The sequence below is a fragment of the Puma concolor genome, chromosome D2, assembly GCF_028749965.1.
Source record: "Puma concolor isolate L17-30 chromosome D2, mPumCon1.1.hap2, whole genome shotgun sequence".
Classification (NCBI taxonomy): Eukaryota; Metazoa; Chordata; class Mammalia; order Carnivora; family Felidae; genus Puma; species Puma concolor.
The window spans coordinates 13,819,311-13,835,407 of NC_141677.1; the positions used below are offsets into that span (position 1 = coordinate 13,819,311).

Here is a 16,097-nt window from a genome sequence, read left to right on the forward strand (position 1 = left end):
AATTACTAAGCCGTGTTCTCCGATTAACCAGGAGCAAAGGCAGGTAGACAAATCTGGCCACGCTGGCCACTGAGCATGAAAATATGAAGATCGATTTTACAAAGTCATGGACACAGGAAAGAAATTAATTATCAAAATCGGAAACTATAGTATTAGTCATTATTGCCATACACTAATATATAAGTATCAGTATTTCTCCAAAACATACACTAATGTAAGTAAAATGTAATTAATGTCATTAAAAAGTTCAAATCTATCAAATATGTTATAGTACTGTACTATTTATTGTATTTTTTCTTTTTTCGTTTGACATGCAAAACCATGTACAAAAGGGTTAGAAAAAGAAAAAAATTCACTATCTGCTTTTCTTTTTGACCCATTATTAATATTGCTGCATTTATCATTATTGCTAAAAATAATGTCCTACATGGGGGCGCCTGGATGGCTCAGTCGGTTGAGCGTCAACTTCGGCTCAGGTCATGATCTCGCGGTCCGTGAGTTCAAACCCCGCGTCAGGATCTGTGCTGACAGCTTGGAGCCTGGAGCCTGCTTCGGATTCTGGGTCTCCCTCTCTCTCTCTGCCCCTCCCCTGTTCGCGCTCTGTCTCTCTCTCTCAAAAATAAACAAAAAAAAAAAAAATTTAAAAAAAAATAACGTCCTACAGAAGCAGGGGTAATAAGTCTCCTCCCTGGAGGTCACTCCACGAGGCAGGCTATGGGCACCTGCCAGGTGCTGGAGAAATCTCTGCTAACCCAGACTTCCGGCCGCCTTGATGTTCTCTCCCTGCGTCTTGATGTCCCTCCCATCCTGCATTCCGCTTCCTCAAGGATAAAGGTGTTCTTTGCACACCTTTCCTCAGGCCAAGGCTTTTCAGTTTCCTCTGCACTGGCCTTTGTTACCAAGTCCGGTCTCCTCCCTGGAGAGCAGCTTCCTGTTTGTGCTCTTCCTGCCAAGGAGCTCCATCAGTCAGCTGCCTGGGCCCCCTTCCTGGCCCAGCCCCTTCTTACTGTGTGGTCTTAAAGCAGGTCACTTCACCTCTCCCTATCTTTCTCTGTAAAACCCAGATAATGCTACTTCCAGAATAAAGAAAGGGTTTTCTTTAAGCCCTTTGAGCTTCAGATGGAGGCACCACAGCCCTGCCCGGGGCCGCGCCGGCCACCATGTGATTAGGTAATGTGAGACGCGCGGCTCATTATGCTTTGTCTGCAATGAATGCGGCCCGGCCACAAAGCGCTGGAACTTTCGGTTACATTGAAACCCCCACGGTAAGCGGGGATTGCCTTACACTCCAATAAAGCACACCAGAAAAGAGCAGTCATTTTGACTAACCCAGTCCTCAATGAACACTCGCATTTGATTTCTTCTGCTGAGTAGAAGACGGGTAAGTAAGACACGACCTATTTACAGGTGGAGGACCTGTATCCCCAGACCAGCATCCCCAGAAGCTTCCTCTGCAAGACCCAAGACTCCCGGGCAGTCCGGCCTTGCTGGGCAGGGCGGGAGCTATGCCTGTGCAGAGGTGAGGAGAAGTCAATGGCTACCATACATTGACCTCCTACTACGTGCCAAGAATTATGCTAGGTATGTTTTTCCATCCCAAACCCTCAAGATAACTGTATTAAACCCTAGCTACGTTCTGAGAACAAAAGGAAACAAAAACACCCGCTAATCTTTATACATTTTTCACCGTAATGAAAGCCTATCCATTTGGGCCCCGTAGATCTGAGCCCAGAATTTTGGCCTGAGGCCTCCTCCCTGATCCTCAGGCTTTAAGACCACACAGCATGGGTCAGCAAACCACAAAGGGAAGGCTTACTTTTCTCACCCTGACCCAGACCTCTGAAGCCTTCCTGATGACGCCTTGGGCAGGGCTCACTCAGCTTGACAAACTTTTACCCGGAACCCTCTGATCCCATTTTGATGAATGAAGTCAAAACCCCAGTGGGTTCGCTCATCTGGCTGCTATAGCACAGCCAGTCAAAGGTAGGTCTTGGCTGCGTTTTCCTGCGAGCTGCTTAGGAACTGGGGGTGTGCTGGGGAGGGGCCGGAAGGGACCCTGGAATCAGGGAAGATACGGGCACGTATCCTTCTGGCTGGGGCTTCTCCGATTAGGCCAAGGATCAGGTGCATGGAAAGAACAGCCTGGGGATGAGATTGGTGAAGAATTTCCCTTGGTGAGAGAAGAAGGAGGGGTCCACAGGACTGGCGGCTTGGATCAGATCCTCCAGTGATGCCTAGAGGCTGGGGCTTCTGGAGGTCCCAGGTAAGGAGACAGCTCTGCTCCCTGGGGAGGAGTCTATTATGTCAATTGCTGGGAAACATGGTTAGTTGAACTGATTCTCTATTGCCCTGGCATGTGGGGGGAGGGGGGGGAGCGGGGGTCCTGTTGTTAGGGAAACCATGGAGAGGAAGGAAACAAAACGCTTTGGATGGGTGCTGCACTCCCCTGGGTCCGCCTGCTGGGTGCTGATTGGACAGCCCGTCCAGAAGAGGCTTCATGTTATGCAGGCAACTGTTGTTGCCCAGAGAGCCCAGGGCTGCCTCGCTCCCTCGGGAGCTGATGTTTCGGGAACCGTGGAAGCAGCTGGTTTATGGAAGCGTCAAACAACGTGAGCTGCGGAATCTGCCAAATCCCAAACAGCTCTTGCCAAGCACCCTTTCTTCTAGATTTCGAACTCATCTGTGTTTCAAAAGCAATTTTGTTTAAATGGCTTATCCCCCCTACTCCCAATCTGTGGGAAGCTGCCACGCGCAGGCAGGAAAGGGACTCTCCAGGATCCATTCGCGACGGCTGCCGTGAGCCAGAACCCGGGGCTGAGGCCGCACAGGAGTCAAGGGCCCGCATTCCTAGGAGGGGGTGGAGAGGGGCGCCTGCAAGGGAACACAGAGGGCAGGTGTGTGGCTCCTCAGTCCCCTGGCTTAGGTCTCCAGGCAGATAATTTTGCAACTTTCAATTCCTAACCCAGCCAGCATTGTTTGTACTTGGGACAAGTCATTCGAGCGTGGGGACTAGGAACACGTCATGTATTATCTTCACTTCTCTAAGAAAGGTGTGGGGCTTCCCTTGAATGAATGAATGAATGAATGGGCTTATGGTGTCGGCCATTGGCAAATTCTGTAGCTCCCTGCCCACCCAAGGACTTCTCCAAGGAGCCTCTGGGGGCTCCTTACAGGGAACCTGGTCCTGAGGACATGTGTACCATGTAGCCCTCCATCACACCGTCTTGTCCAGACCCTAGGGGTTCTGGGAGAGAGGGGGAAGAGCAACAACGCCTCCAGACATTGGGCAAACCGCTGGTCTAATTCATTCACTATGGCGACTTTTTCATCCGTAGGCCCGGCACTGCTTGTGTAGTTGGGTCTGTGAAGGTTCCCTTTCAAGTAGGACAGCTGCTTGGCGTTCTGGGCTCACCATGTGGAGGGCAGATGTGACATCCTCTCGGAACACACTTGTTGGTGGGCAGCAAAGTCGAAAGGCAAACCCCCACGAAACCTGGCTAACTTCTTTTTCTTTTTGACTTTCCAGATCTCAGTACCCATCTGGATACTTCATTAGGGTCCTAAGACATCTGGGGACCAGCGATGGAAGAAACGTGCTTGTGTCGGGCGCCTATCATATGCCCGCACTGTGCTGAGCCCTTTCCAATATGGTATCTCGGATAGTCCCCCACCAAAAAAAAAAAAAAAAGAAAAGAAAAGAAAAGAAAAGAAAACCTGCCAGAGTAGAATTATCATTTCCATTTTATGAGTGAGGAAACAGGCTCAGAGAGGCTGAGTGACCTACCCAAGGTCACACAGGAGGGAAATAGCGGTTCCTGAATTTGAACCAAGATGATGACATTGTCAAGGGGCAGTTTGGGAAGTTTTCATTGCGGCCCCATCTCCGGCAGCAACGTCCTTTCTCATGACATCCCCCTCCCCCAAATAAATACACAGTCTGAGTAAGAAGAATATGCAGGGGACACGATGACACTTTCGGGGTTCCCCTGCCTCCTCCCTTTCACAGAGATGGCTGCCCCAAGCCCCTCTGCACAGACACCCTGGAGTCCCCACTAAATCAAGATCCGTCTGACTCTGAAGGACAGGTCCTCCCAATACAACTGGATGTCAGTTCTCTTCGATTCCTACCAGGAAGACCTTTGCTTTCTTAAAACCTTTACGTAGAAGAGCCAGTCAGTCAGTGTAGGATTCCCCTAATGGAGACCCGATTCCAGATTTTCACCACAGATTCCAGAATTTCACCAGCCTACCCAAGGTCACCAGCCCAGGGAATGCCCCACACTTCTCAGGGAACAGTGATGCATCGCATCCTGGAGGGGAGCACGGGCGTGAAGAAGCACAGCATAAGTGATGTAGATTAGAGTTTCAATTTATGTTGAAGCATCTGCTGGCCAAGGTCCAGTTCATTTTGGGTTCCAGCTAAATTTATTCGGCCTCAGGCGCCTGGGTGGCTCAGTCGGTTGAGCATCTGACTTCAGCTCTGGTCGTGATCTCCACAGTCCGTGGGTTCCAGCCCCGCATCGGGCTCTGTGCTGACAGCTCGGAGCATGGAGCCTGCTTCAGATTCTGTGTCTCCCTCTCTCTCTGCCCCTCCTGTGCTCATGCTCTGTCTCTCTCTCTCTCAAAAATAAATAAACATTAAAAAAAATTAAAAAAAAATCTATTTGGTCTCTAGATATAGAGACCAGGGGTGTTTAATGTGGCCGTCCTGACACGGCTCTTCCCTCCGTGCCATGCAGCCTCCACCCTGGAAGTGTGTCAGGGACCCAGGGTCAAGGTCAGCCATGGCCTTGTATTTCAGACAGGAATTAGTTTTCAGATTATATGTTCACAAGTGAAGGGCTTGTCATGGGCTGGCTGGAGAATGCAAAAACAAGCCAAGGTCCTGGGAATTCAGAAACATAAATAAGCATGAGTACCTTTCACCTGCTCCCTCCTTCCCCGGGAGGGCTATGCCTGATGCTGTTACTCTTTTATGCTCCTAGATCTCCGTACAGTCGCCAAACACTTTTACAGACAGGACTTAGTTTTGACCCGCAAGCACTACTGTGCCCATTTTAAAGATGAGACATTGGAGACACCAGGAGGTGAATGGCTTTGCCCAAGGTCACGGGCTCAGTAAGTCCAGGAGAGGAGAGGCTCACGTCCGCTGATTTCATGCCTGGCACTCTGTGCATCAGATCTGGAATGTTCTCCCTAAAAGGGCAAAGGGCTAATGCGACCTTTGAGGAGCCTGGTTAGTTGGCCTTGGCCTAAGACCTGGTGCTTCAGAGTAGTTGGCCTTGGCCTAAGACCTGGTGCTTCAGAGTTGAGTTTGATGCTCTTTTGCATCCGCGTGGCCATCCTAGGCAGGCACTGCGTCTACGTCAGGCGCGGGCACAACCTCTAGAGAAGAGGTGGCTTCTAGTGAGCCACAGGCCAGGTCACCTGAAGGGACTCTGTTGGCCTCCCCCCGATGGGAGCTGACCGAGGTGGGGAAGGGGGAGACGGCGCCTGGGGTAAGCGATGGTCTCCATCAGCTTCTGAACGACCAGTGTGCTCCGTCCCCCCTCCCAATGGCAGCCCGAGAAGCTGGCGGTCTCTGAGGTGGTGTTTGGGTGACAGGGGGCTTCCCCGGGTCTGATTGTTTTCTGCTGAGGCCATCTTGGGACTACCGCCGTGGGCCACCTGGAGCGCCATCCGAGGAACATAAGGCACATCGACGTGGCTGTGGTTCCTGGGACAGGAGCTGAATTAGGCTTCGTGCTGGATGGGGCCGGATTTGTCTCCTTCTGGCACGCTGGCCCTGCCCTGGTTCAGGGGCTGGTGTGAGGGACAGGGTGCGGTCCGCCACCTCAGGGGCTGACCAGAGGAACGTACCTGAAGGCCAGGGAAGCAGTGGCCCCACTGGCCGAAGCTACCCGGCACCCCAAAGATGTGGGACACCCCCCGATTCCTGCACCGCGTACTGTGTGGGCAGATGCCCCTGAGGACAGCAGCCCCTCCAGGCCTCCCCCCTGCCTCCCCTTCACCCCACGAGCTCTGCTCCTTGAAACGAGCCCTCCTCCTCTTTCCAGCCAATGATTTCAAAATCCTGCCATTTCCAGGGCTCCACATACGGTGGGTGCTCGAATATTCGACGAATCGACGAGCAAGTATCTCATCTTACACCCTGAAGGGTAGGTATTAGCACCCTCATACCCTGAGGGTGAGTCATGAGAAACCCCCCTCACGGCCAGACTCCTGGGGTCAGCTCCCCTCGGCTTGCCCCGCCTGCCCAGGTGGGTGTCAGCTTGGAGAGTCGTGGGGCCACAAGGACCCAGGTGCATCATTGCCAGTCCCGCCCCTGAGGTGTCCTTGCCGTGGTCAGGATGCAGAGCAGATTGGAGTGGCTGTGAACCGGCCTGGGGGTGGCAGGAATCACAGGGGGTGCTCCCGGAATGTCCCGTGTGGGTAAACACCGGCCCACATGGTCAGGGCTGGGACAGAACGTCACTTGCTGAGGCTGAAGCCCTGGTATGTGCTAAAGGAAACCCACCAAGAGAGCCTGGGATACGCCCCTCGGTGTTTCCTCAGAACTGCCCCGGGGGTCAGGGGTCAGGGGTCAGAGGCCGGCTCCCAGGAAGCGCCCCGCTCTTCAGAGTGAGGTTCAACTTCCAGATCCAGTCACCGAGCACTGGCTCCCCCTCCTTGTTCCTGGCCAGGCCATCCCCGGCTGTCCCCTGCCCACGGTAAGTCCTTCTGAGACTCATCGGCAGCGGGGTCTCCCGCACCCCTGACCGTGGGGTTGGTAAAACGTGCTTCTTCCTGAAGCGGTTTCCTCTTTTGTTTGCAGTTGAAAACCATGACCACGAAAGTGACTTCCACGGGGCCGCTGTAATCGGCCCTTGCATAATGGCGTTGGGGACAGTGTTTGGGGGAACAGGAGGGGGTGGCTGTGCTTCTCCATCATTTGTGAGATGCATTTTAGTGAAGTGATACGGTCTCCCCAGGCCCTTCCGGGCTCGGAGAGAAGAAGGTGTCCCCTGGGAGGGAAGCTCCTTTACCAACCTGCCCGTCCTCCCTCACCCTGTGCTGCTGACCCCGCGTCCCTTTCTCTCCGCCGAAGGGGGACTTTGGGCATCTTCAGATTCCCCTGCGTTTGCCTCGCGAGATGCCCCGTATTTGTCCAACTCAAGGTGACGCACGCGGACGCTGGAGTCAGAAGTCAGACCGAGGGCTCAAATCACAGCGGCGGCACTTAGGAGCTTTGTAACTTTGCAGCTTTGTTCTTTGACCTGCCTCGGTTTCCCCATTGTGAAACAGGCTTGCTGTAAGGGGATGGGATGAGTTGATCCCCGGAAAGCCGTTGAAACCCTGCCCCGCCCCATTTTGCTATTGCCGCCGTCTCTTGGCTTCTTTCCGTAGGGACTACTTTGACCATCGCTGCCTGACCTTTGAGCTCGTCCAGGTCCTGGGAGCCGGGCTGGCTGATTGTCCTGCGATACCGTGCCCTGTGCCTTTCCCCCCGCCTCTGGCGCCGGGCAACATCCCCCAAGTTTGCCCACCTCCGGGGCGAACATAGTATCGAAACTGCTCCCGGTAGAGAGGCGTGTAGCCGACAGAAACCACGCAGTCACGTGTGGTTTGCAGTTGGCTCACGGGAGTGGGTGTCGTGTTGTCGCTTGTGAGTGATTGCAGGCCCAGATCATGCTTCCCTTTAGCCATCTCGCCCGCTCCCAGGGTGAGAGGTCAGGGTGCCAAGCGCCCCCAAGTAGGAAGTGACTTGGTTCCCCGTGGGAGACCCGGAGCTCACTGGCTTCCCCACCTGCAGCCCCCGAGTGCCGGCCAGCGCTGCTGAATCCGTGCGCACAGCCGGCGGCTCGGACCCCGCGGCTCTGGGGGCCCCGGGAGGGCGGTCCTTTTGAAACCAGCCAGAGCTGCATGTGTGTTTGGCTGGTGCCGGAGAACACGGGGGTGCGCCCGTGACTGCAATGACGTTACGCAGCCAAAGCAATGGAAATATGTCGAGAGCAACTTGGTCAACCCAGCTAGCTGGTGCGAAATCGTAAAATGTGGGGCCAGGTTCTGTGCCAGAAGCGTGTCATTCAAGTGAAGTAGCCGGAAAGGAATGTTCCTGGCACATGTCCCCCCGGGTCACACTTGCAAACGCCCACCTTCCTAGCGCAGAGTGGGCGCCTCTTCCCTGGGCACCCGGGGACACCTGCTGTAGACGCGGTCTGCCTACCCCTGCGCGCCTGGGGACGGAGTCCCGGAGCCCGGGAGCCCGGGCCACCTTGGGCTCCCCTCCTAGGCTGCACAGAGCTTCCTGCATAGTGCCTCACGCAGCCAGTCCCTGTGACCCCTGGACTCGTCACAATTGTACGGGCAGCATGCACGGTCACAAACGGCCCGTCGATGGCCTCTACGGTAGGAAGGCCATCCTGATGGTGATGTGCAAAGCAGGTAGCGGTGACCGCTGTCCAGGCCCCACAGACAACCAGCTCCTGTGCTGGCCCGCCTCGGCACCCCGACAGGGTGGCACCGTTGGTACCGTTCCCCTTCACTCAGCAGTTCAGGTACCCGAGGCTCCGCTAAATTACCTGTTGGGGCTACAAAGGGAGGAAGCGGCCGGGCCGTGATTCAGCCCCAGGCCTGTCTGATGTCCCAGCTCATCCCTTTCTCCACTGGGACAAGAGGCCTCCTCTTCTCTCACGGTGCACAAAGTTCGGACGAGAGTCAGCTCCCTAGGAGAGCCTTGAGAAGGTAACCTAATGGGAGGGTTGGCTCCACCGTGGGAACAGGCATCTTAACGCCCCAGAAGTCAGAGCTCAGGGCTTCCCACGGCTCTGGCACTGGGGTGCTTCTCCACCCCTGCTTGCTCCCCTCCTTGGAAGAAAACCATCTTTTATCCCCCATAGCCACTCTTTTTTGACACCAGTTTTAATTGAGGCACCCTCTCGCTGGGAGATTGCAAAAATTAAATCGTTTTTAAGCAATCAAACAACGCTTCTGGGGTTTGTAACAAACTTGTGAAATTTGCGGAACTTGGCGGTTGAGGCTCCCTGAGTCTTGCTTCCCGGGGCCCCGAGGAGCTTCGAGCTGGCTCTCTGTTCTCTCTGGTTTACAGCTGATTGTGCCAACTGGGGCCCAGCCATTGCGTCTTGGACCAAGAAGGCAGTGGGTTCTGAAACAATCAAGGGGCTCCGGGAGACGACCTCCGGTCCGGGTTGTTGGCCCCGCCTTCCCTCTGTCACTGTGGGAAAGTCATGCAGGCAGTGGGTGGCTGGGTGGTCCCCTCCACAGAGGACGTCTCTGTTGTTCCCACAGGGTTCCACCACCCAGGGACACACAGATGAGCATTCAACTTCCCCTTGTGACACTTCACTCTCTCCCTTTCAACCAAACAGACTCTGGGGTCTCCTGAAGGTGGCCCACACTTCATTTTACGACACTCTGCTTCTTCTCCCAGGCGGAGGCCGTCTCCACCCATGGAACATAGCAGTGAAGGCACTTCCATGCCTCAGCAGCTCCTGGGCCCCTATTGTCATGGTGTAAGCAGAGTGCACAAGACTGAGCATGTCTCTGGTTCCTCCACATACTTAGCTAGAAACTCAGATCCATGTGGCCAGGACTTGGACAGGGTCAAGGCCAGCACGATGATCGTAACTTTATAACTCACCTTCCCTTGCCTTTGACATAACAGAGGGAGCCCTCTTCTGTGCAGGAGGACTTACAGGGAACAGGGAGCCAGGAAACCTTCTTGTCCTTGGTATTTGGAAGGCAAAGCCCCTCTATTTATCTCCTCGTAGTAACGAACCTGGAGTCTGGGCCAGAAGGCTGGGTGCTGGACCCTTTACCAGCCATGGACTTGCACTTTCTTGTCATTTATATGGTGGGGAGAATACCAGCACCTGCCTCACGGGACTGTCGTGAAGATTAAATGCATGCGAAGTGCTTACAACGATGCCAGGCAGATAGTAAATGTATATTATTTGTATTACATGATTCCAAACGAGAAATGATCTTGCGCTCAGTGAGAATCCCCGGTAAAGGACACCATGGCTCCTCACAGAATAATGTGAATGTCCTTCCCCAGGACCTGGGAATGTGTTAGGTTACATGGCAAAGGGGAATGAAGGTCATGGGAGGAATTAAGGCTGCGGATCAACGGACTTTATTATTCTTTTATTATTATTTTTAGGTTTACTTTGGAGAGAGAGACAGAAAGACAGAGACAGACTGTGAGCAGGGGGAGGAGCAGAGAGACAGGGAGGCACAGAATTCTAAGCAGGCTCCAGGCTTCGAGCTGTCGGCACAGAGCCTGACGTGGGGCTCGAACCCACGAACCGCGAGATCGTGACCTGAGCCAAAGTGGGGCCCTTAACCGACGGAGCCACCCAGGCACCCCCAGCTGACTTTAAGCTAGGGAGATGATCCAGGATTCTCCAAGTGGACCCAATGTAATCACAAGGGTCCTTACAGGTGGAAGAGGGGGCAGAAGACGAAGGTCAGAGGAGACACGGTCATAGAAGAAAGATACAGAGGGAGGCACCCTGGTGGAGTGGAGTAAGGAGGCCACCAGGCAAGGAGCGCAGGTGGCCTCTCAGAGCTGGGGGGCAAGGACAGAGAGTGTCCCTAGAGCTTTTGGGAGGAGCCCAGGCCTGTCGTCCTCCAGCGTTAGCCCAATGAGACCCGAGGCCGACTTCTATCCAGAACCATGGAGGCATGTTGTTTAAGCAGCCAGATCTGTGGTGATTTGTTTCAGTCGCAGTAGGGAGAGGATCACCCAGGGCTATCCCTGTGTGTCCTGCGTGCTGCCTCGGTGACTGATCCCTGTGCTTGGACACCCCCCCACCACAGCTCAGTAAGACTCCAGGACTGGGGGCACCTGGGTGGCTCAGTCGGTTGAGCAACTGACATCGGCTCAGGTCATGATCTCACGGCTCATGAGTTCGAGCCCCACGTCGGGCTCTGTGCCGTCAGCTCAGAGCCCGGAGCCTGCTTCCGATTCCGTATCTCCCTCTCTCTCTGCCCCTCCCCTACTTGCACTCTGTCTCAAAAATAAATGAAATGTTAAAAAAAATTAAAATTAAAAAAAAAAAAAAAGACTCCAGGACTTTTTTCCATCACGAAGGCTTTAGATTCTCTTAAGATGGGGAGGCAGCTGGCATTCGTAGCCTGTAATATTTGGGAGGCTCCTGTGGCTTATAAGGGCGACCAACTGACCAACCAGTTGAGGGTTCTTCCCTACATGAAAGGGACTATAGATGTTCCAGCCTGGGCTTCAGCCCCTCACACGAGTCCTTCTCTTTTAGGAAACCGTCAAATCCAGTAAAAACATCAGCACAGAGTGGATTCTCCCATGAATCCACTGTCCTCCGCGTCACCCACTGGTGATGTTCTGGAAAGACTTCCCTCCATATATAGGGGACGCCGATGCCTCCCTTCGCGGGCTCGCCATCCCTCCCCGGGCCTCCTTCCTTTCCCAAACAAGGTTAGGATTTATAACTTCTTTCAGGGCAACATCTGGCTCATTTCCATCAAGTTCTTGTTTTCTTTTTCTTTTTTTAATCCTTCGTCTAAGGTCATTTGATTTCAGTTCAGTTGCATCTCGCGCCCGCTCCCCCCACCCCCTACCCCTTCTTGTTCGTTTGGCCTTTGGAGATAGTGAAGCCGAGGTGTGAGGACTCACTACCCACAGCTGACGACTCGGGCTGAGAAGTGAAAGTGCTGGCTGGGACCCTTTTCTTTCTTTTTTGGCCGCAGAGCCACAAGGCTGGGTCCCCAGCGAGCCGCCTGAGGACATCTTGTGGCACCGTATCTGCTCCCCCCCCCCCCCCCTTACCAACCGCCGGGCTCTGTTGTCATTGCTGATTTTTTTTTTTTTTTTTTGTAAGTTTTTGTTGGTTTTAGAAATTCGCTAGCTCTGTACTTTCTAGACTGGGCTTGCCAGCATGAAAGCAAAACCAGGGCAAGGAGAACAAAGCGGGAGAGGCTGGCAGAAAGCGAGGCCACACTTCGCGAGGCCACGGCAAGCTCCCTGGGCGGGAGGGGCGCCGGCCAAGCCTGAAGACGCCTCCGAAAACTTCTCATGGCCCGAGGGTTTAAAATACCCACACTTCCTGCGCTTCGGAGAGGGTATGCGCAGAATGTGAGTGAGTCACCAGTGGTGGTTTTCAAATGTGTCTGTCATGAGGAGGTGTCATCAAAAGCTCATCCTGTTCCAGATCTTATTTTTTCCACTCTCGGCTCTGCAGCCTATAAAGGCCGAATGCTGCAAACCAGCGTTCGTGTTGGGCGCAGAAAGTGAAGGGCGAATTAATTGCACTGCAGCAAGTAAAAACTCGACTCTTAAGGAAGAAAGAAAGAAAGAAAAAAAAAAAAAAGACGTGTAAACAGTGTGGAGATTGAGTTTCAAAGCCCTTGTTTTCGAAAAGTTTAATTATATTTCAACTCAAGCCAAACTGTCAAAACATGGGGGGGAAGGGGGTGATCTGCCTGCTTTGAAAGCGCATTAGCCTTCTTATGTAAAAGCCTATAATTGATATCCAAGCCGAAACTAGAGACGTGCAGAGAGAGGGGATGGCCTCTCCCCGCCGCCCAAACGGCACTTCCCTATCGACCACGTGCAGCTCTTCAGAGCTCGGTCGGCAAAGTGGGAAACTGGAGAGGAGAACAAAGGAAACGCAAAATGCTCCGTGAACGGAGAGGGTTTAAAATATCAGGCCTGGTTTATGCAACGCGTGGGCCCGGTGCATTGTTGATGATCATTTACATAAGAGGAAACCCGGGAGAGCTGCTCACCGTCCGAGCCGCAATGTTCTAGGAAGCAGCAGGCGTCACCTTCTTGCTCCTGAGAAGCGGGGATGTGCCTGCCCTGTGCCCCTGGGGCTCGGGCCCAGCCTGGGGCCTCTCGGAGAAGGCCACCGGTCCCAGCCAGGGGCCGGTTTTCAGGCTCCTCCTCTTCTTCCAGACTCCACTCGGTCACTTCCCCCAGAAAGGGACCCCTGGGTGGTGGAGGCTTTGCCCTCCTCATCTGAGCTCCTATTCCCGTCTCTCCTTTGGTGATCCAGAACTTTCTGGTTGCCACGGCCGAGATTCTTGACCCTGTTCGTTTGACGTCTGAGAGTTCTCTATGTTCAGAAACCATTCTCGAGCAGAATCAGGTTTGAGCTGAGGGAAAATTCACGATGTCAGCCACATGACACATATTTGGCATGGGGCTAGAGTAGGCATCAAAGCAGACCATGACTGGGACAGCAATAGCAAAAGGGCTGGGAATTACTGGGCTAAAGTGCGAGTTCTTAGAGGTGGCCACTGTCCTTCCTCCTTACGGTCAGGCCTCTGGCCTCTGAGCAGACCAGGTTCACCCAGCAGGCCCTGCCTGGGACTGTCTCTGTCATTTCATTCTCCCTTTGGATGCTGATAGTTTAAAACAAGCCTAGGGGCGCCTGGATGGCTCAGTCAGTTGAGCTTCCGGCTTCCGCTCACGTCACGATCTCACGGTTTGTTGGTTTGAGCCCCGCGTCGGGCTCTGTGCTGACAGCTCGGAGCCTGGAGCCTGTTTCTGATTCTGTGTCTCCCTCTCTCTCGGCTCCTCCCCTGCTTGTGCTCTGTCTCTGTCTCTCTCTCTCTCCCAAAAATAGCTAAATAAACATTAAAAATTTTTAAAAAAACAACAGCACAAGCTTAGGTATGTATGACGTGGATGCTTCTGTGATTAGAGCCCTGTCTTCTTCCATCCTGGTGACACACAGCCACTTTCTTCCTCCTGGTTTTCCTTCCTGATCTCCCCCAACTGTGAAGCATCCCCACGTAACCCACTGTTGGGTAGAGTGGACTTTTTGGTTTCTGGTCTGGGACTCTCCGATGACCTCAGAAGAGAGTTGCCAGATAAAATACAGGACGCCCAGTTCAATGTGAATGTCAGATCAACAGTGAATCATTTTTAGTGCAAATATGCCCGAAATACCAGGTTAAGAAAAGTATGTCCCATGAAATATTTAGGCCATGCTTACACTCAAAAATTATGTGTTGTTTGTCCGAAGTTCACGTTTAACGGGACACCCCGTATTTTTGTTTGCCGAATCTGGCAGCTGGTCCAGAGCTCCGTGTGTTCTAAATGAACGTGGGCTCCGTCAGCTATGTGAGGGAGCAGATTCTAATCCGGATCAGAGCCTGACGGCAGAGTTGGGGGAGGGCTGCGTTTTCCACATGAACCCCTAGTGAATAAAACCAACCGGGCCAGATTTTCCATTGTTACTTCCTCCTTGGCCTTGTTCTATGTCTAGGGGTACACTGTCTACATCTCTGTCATAGCACAAGTCAAGCTTCCGTCCCTAAGAGCTGCTTCTGGCTGAGACCATGTCTGATAATCTGTGGGCCTGGCAGGTGCTCGATATGGGTAAGCAGAGCTGGTGGCTTGGGAAGGAGAAGGTCGTACCAGGCTCCCTAGGCCATGCCTGGATGGCAGAAGTCGTGTTTCTGACCACCTCCAAATGACTGGGAAGCCAGCAGAAGCCATCATGCAGCTCGCAGAATGACAGCTTTCTCCTTTCTTATTCCAGACGGTTTGGAGTCTTTAAAACATCGCTCTTGGGAGGCAGGAGGGGTGTGGGAAACTCGGAAACCAGTCGCCCGTGGAACACAGGGAAGGAGGGCCTCTAATTAAAAGCAGCTCCCAGCGCTATCTCAGCACCGGGGACCCAGCTGAGCAGGGATGGCCGCTCCCCTCACCGGCCGTTGCTGGGGGCAGGTGGCCTGGACAGACCCCGAGAAGGAGCACCTGGGGCTCCTCGAAGAAGAGAGTCTCCACACGACATCCTCACCCCTAGACTTCTAGTTCCTTCCTCCCCCCGCCCCTACCCAAAGCCGATGCTGGGCTCCGGGCTGGGTGCTCAGACAGAGCACACACAGCTTAGAGCTGCTCAGAGCCATCCTGTGTCTTTCATCTCAGAGAGAAAAGTCCTCTTTCAAGTTCTCCAAGAAATGCTCTCAGCAGAAGGCATTTACCGTTGAGCGCTGTTGTTGGACTATGTATTTCCAAGGTATTTACGCGATGGCGTACGTATTCGGACACAGCCGTGCTGTGTGACAGGTTGGCAGCATTGTATTTATTTCACAGATCCCAGAGGGGGCCCAGAGATGGTGATCGATTGGCCCCTGGTCACACAGCAAGTCGTCCTTTCATATCATATATGAGTGGTAGGTAGCATTGCAATGTTAGATAGAGGAAAACAGAAAAGATATCACTCCTGGTATCCAGAAGGCAGGGACCTCTTGAGCCAACAGGAATACAGCGGGGAGAGGGGCAGGGTGGCAGCATGCCAGGGGGGAATAACACCAAGAGGAGAGAGTGACTTTGCTGGGCAGGGGGCCGCTGGGGTGTGTGGTCAGTCACAGCACTATGGTCACAGGCCAGAGCGAGGGTGTCTGGTGCTGAAGTTGAGCCTCTGGGTCATGGCTCTAAGACATCAGGCCAGCGGTTGTGGTCAGAGGGCCGGCTGACCTACGGCCACGTGGTATGGACAGAGGGGAGGTCGGGAGGCCTGAGCCTGGCGTTGCCTCCGACATTCGCAAAACTGGACAGGTCACCTCACCTCTCGGGGTCCTCTGCTGGGTGTCTTAATCTGAAACCGATGAGGGGGACTGGATTTGACCACTTCTACGATCTCTTCCTGAGAGCTCTCTCTAAGAGTTCCAGAATTTGCTATGAAGCCCCAGGCCCACTGCCTGGACTCAACAGTGGAGCTGATCGTGCAATCGCTCTGCTGATATTTACCGAACAGCTACTACGTGCTGAGCTCAGTCCATTGACAGAGGCTGTAGGAAATGAGCTCCAGGAAGTGTTCTTTGGGTCCAAGTTCTCGCTGCCCCCTGCACACTTGTTCGCCATCTCTTCTGCTCCCCGGGGGAGCGCAGAGGGATTTCTAGGTAGTTGCAGACACGAAGCCTCGGCAAGTTCTGACTTTGATCTTAGCAAAGTTGCATTCAGTAGTTCTGGTGTGCTTAGCTCCTCCTGAGGGCGTGGGAACCAGCTTTCAAACAGATGAGTGTAAGCAGCACCCTGTTGAAGAGATTTTTCCAAAGCCTGGGGCCAGAGACTTGGGGCAACCCCGGAAGAACAGGCTCCCCCA

At 53.6% G+C, this 16,097-nt stretch overlaps 2 long non-coding RNA genes across 3 annotated transcripts; one reads left to right on the forward strand and one right to left on the reverse strand.

The window, feature by feature from the left end:
• Window positions 1–1,053: 1,053 nt before the first annotated feature.
• On the forward strand, window positions 1,054–4,619 carry LOC147575791 (uncharacterized). 2 transcript variants are annotated; one of them, XR_015241561.1, is made up of 3 exons: window positions 1,054–1,381; window positions 1,836–1,983; window positions 3,527–4,619. It is a non-coding gene; the product is annotated as an uncharacterized LOC147575791 (long non-coding RNA). The 2 variants fall into 2 exon arrangements; XR_015241560.1 differs by lacking the exon at window positions 1,054–1,381 and having other exon boundaries at window positions 1,389–1,983.
• A 7,749-nt stretch (window positions 4,620–12,368) lies between these two features.
• Window positions 12,369–13,008, reverse strand: LOC147575792 (uncharacterized). Its single transcript, XR_015241964.1, has 2 exons — window positions 12,766–13,008; window positions 12,369–12,624 (listed from the first exon to the last, which is right to left on the reverse strand). It is a non-coding gene; the product is annotated as an uncharacterized LOC147575792 (long non-coding RNA).
• Window positions 13,009–16,097: the final 3,089 nt, after the last annotated feature.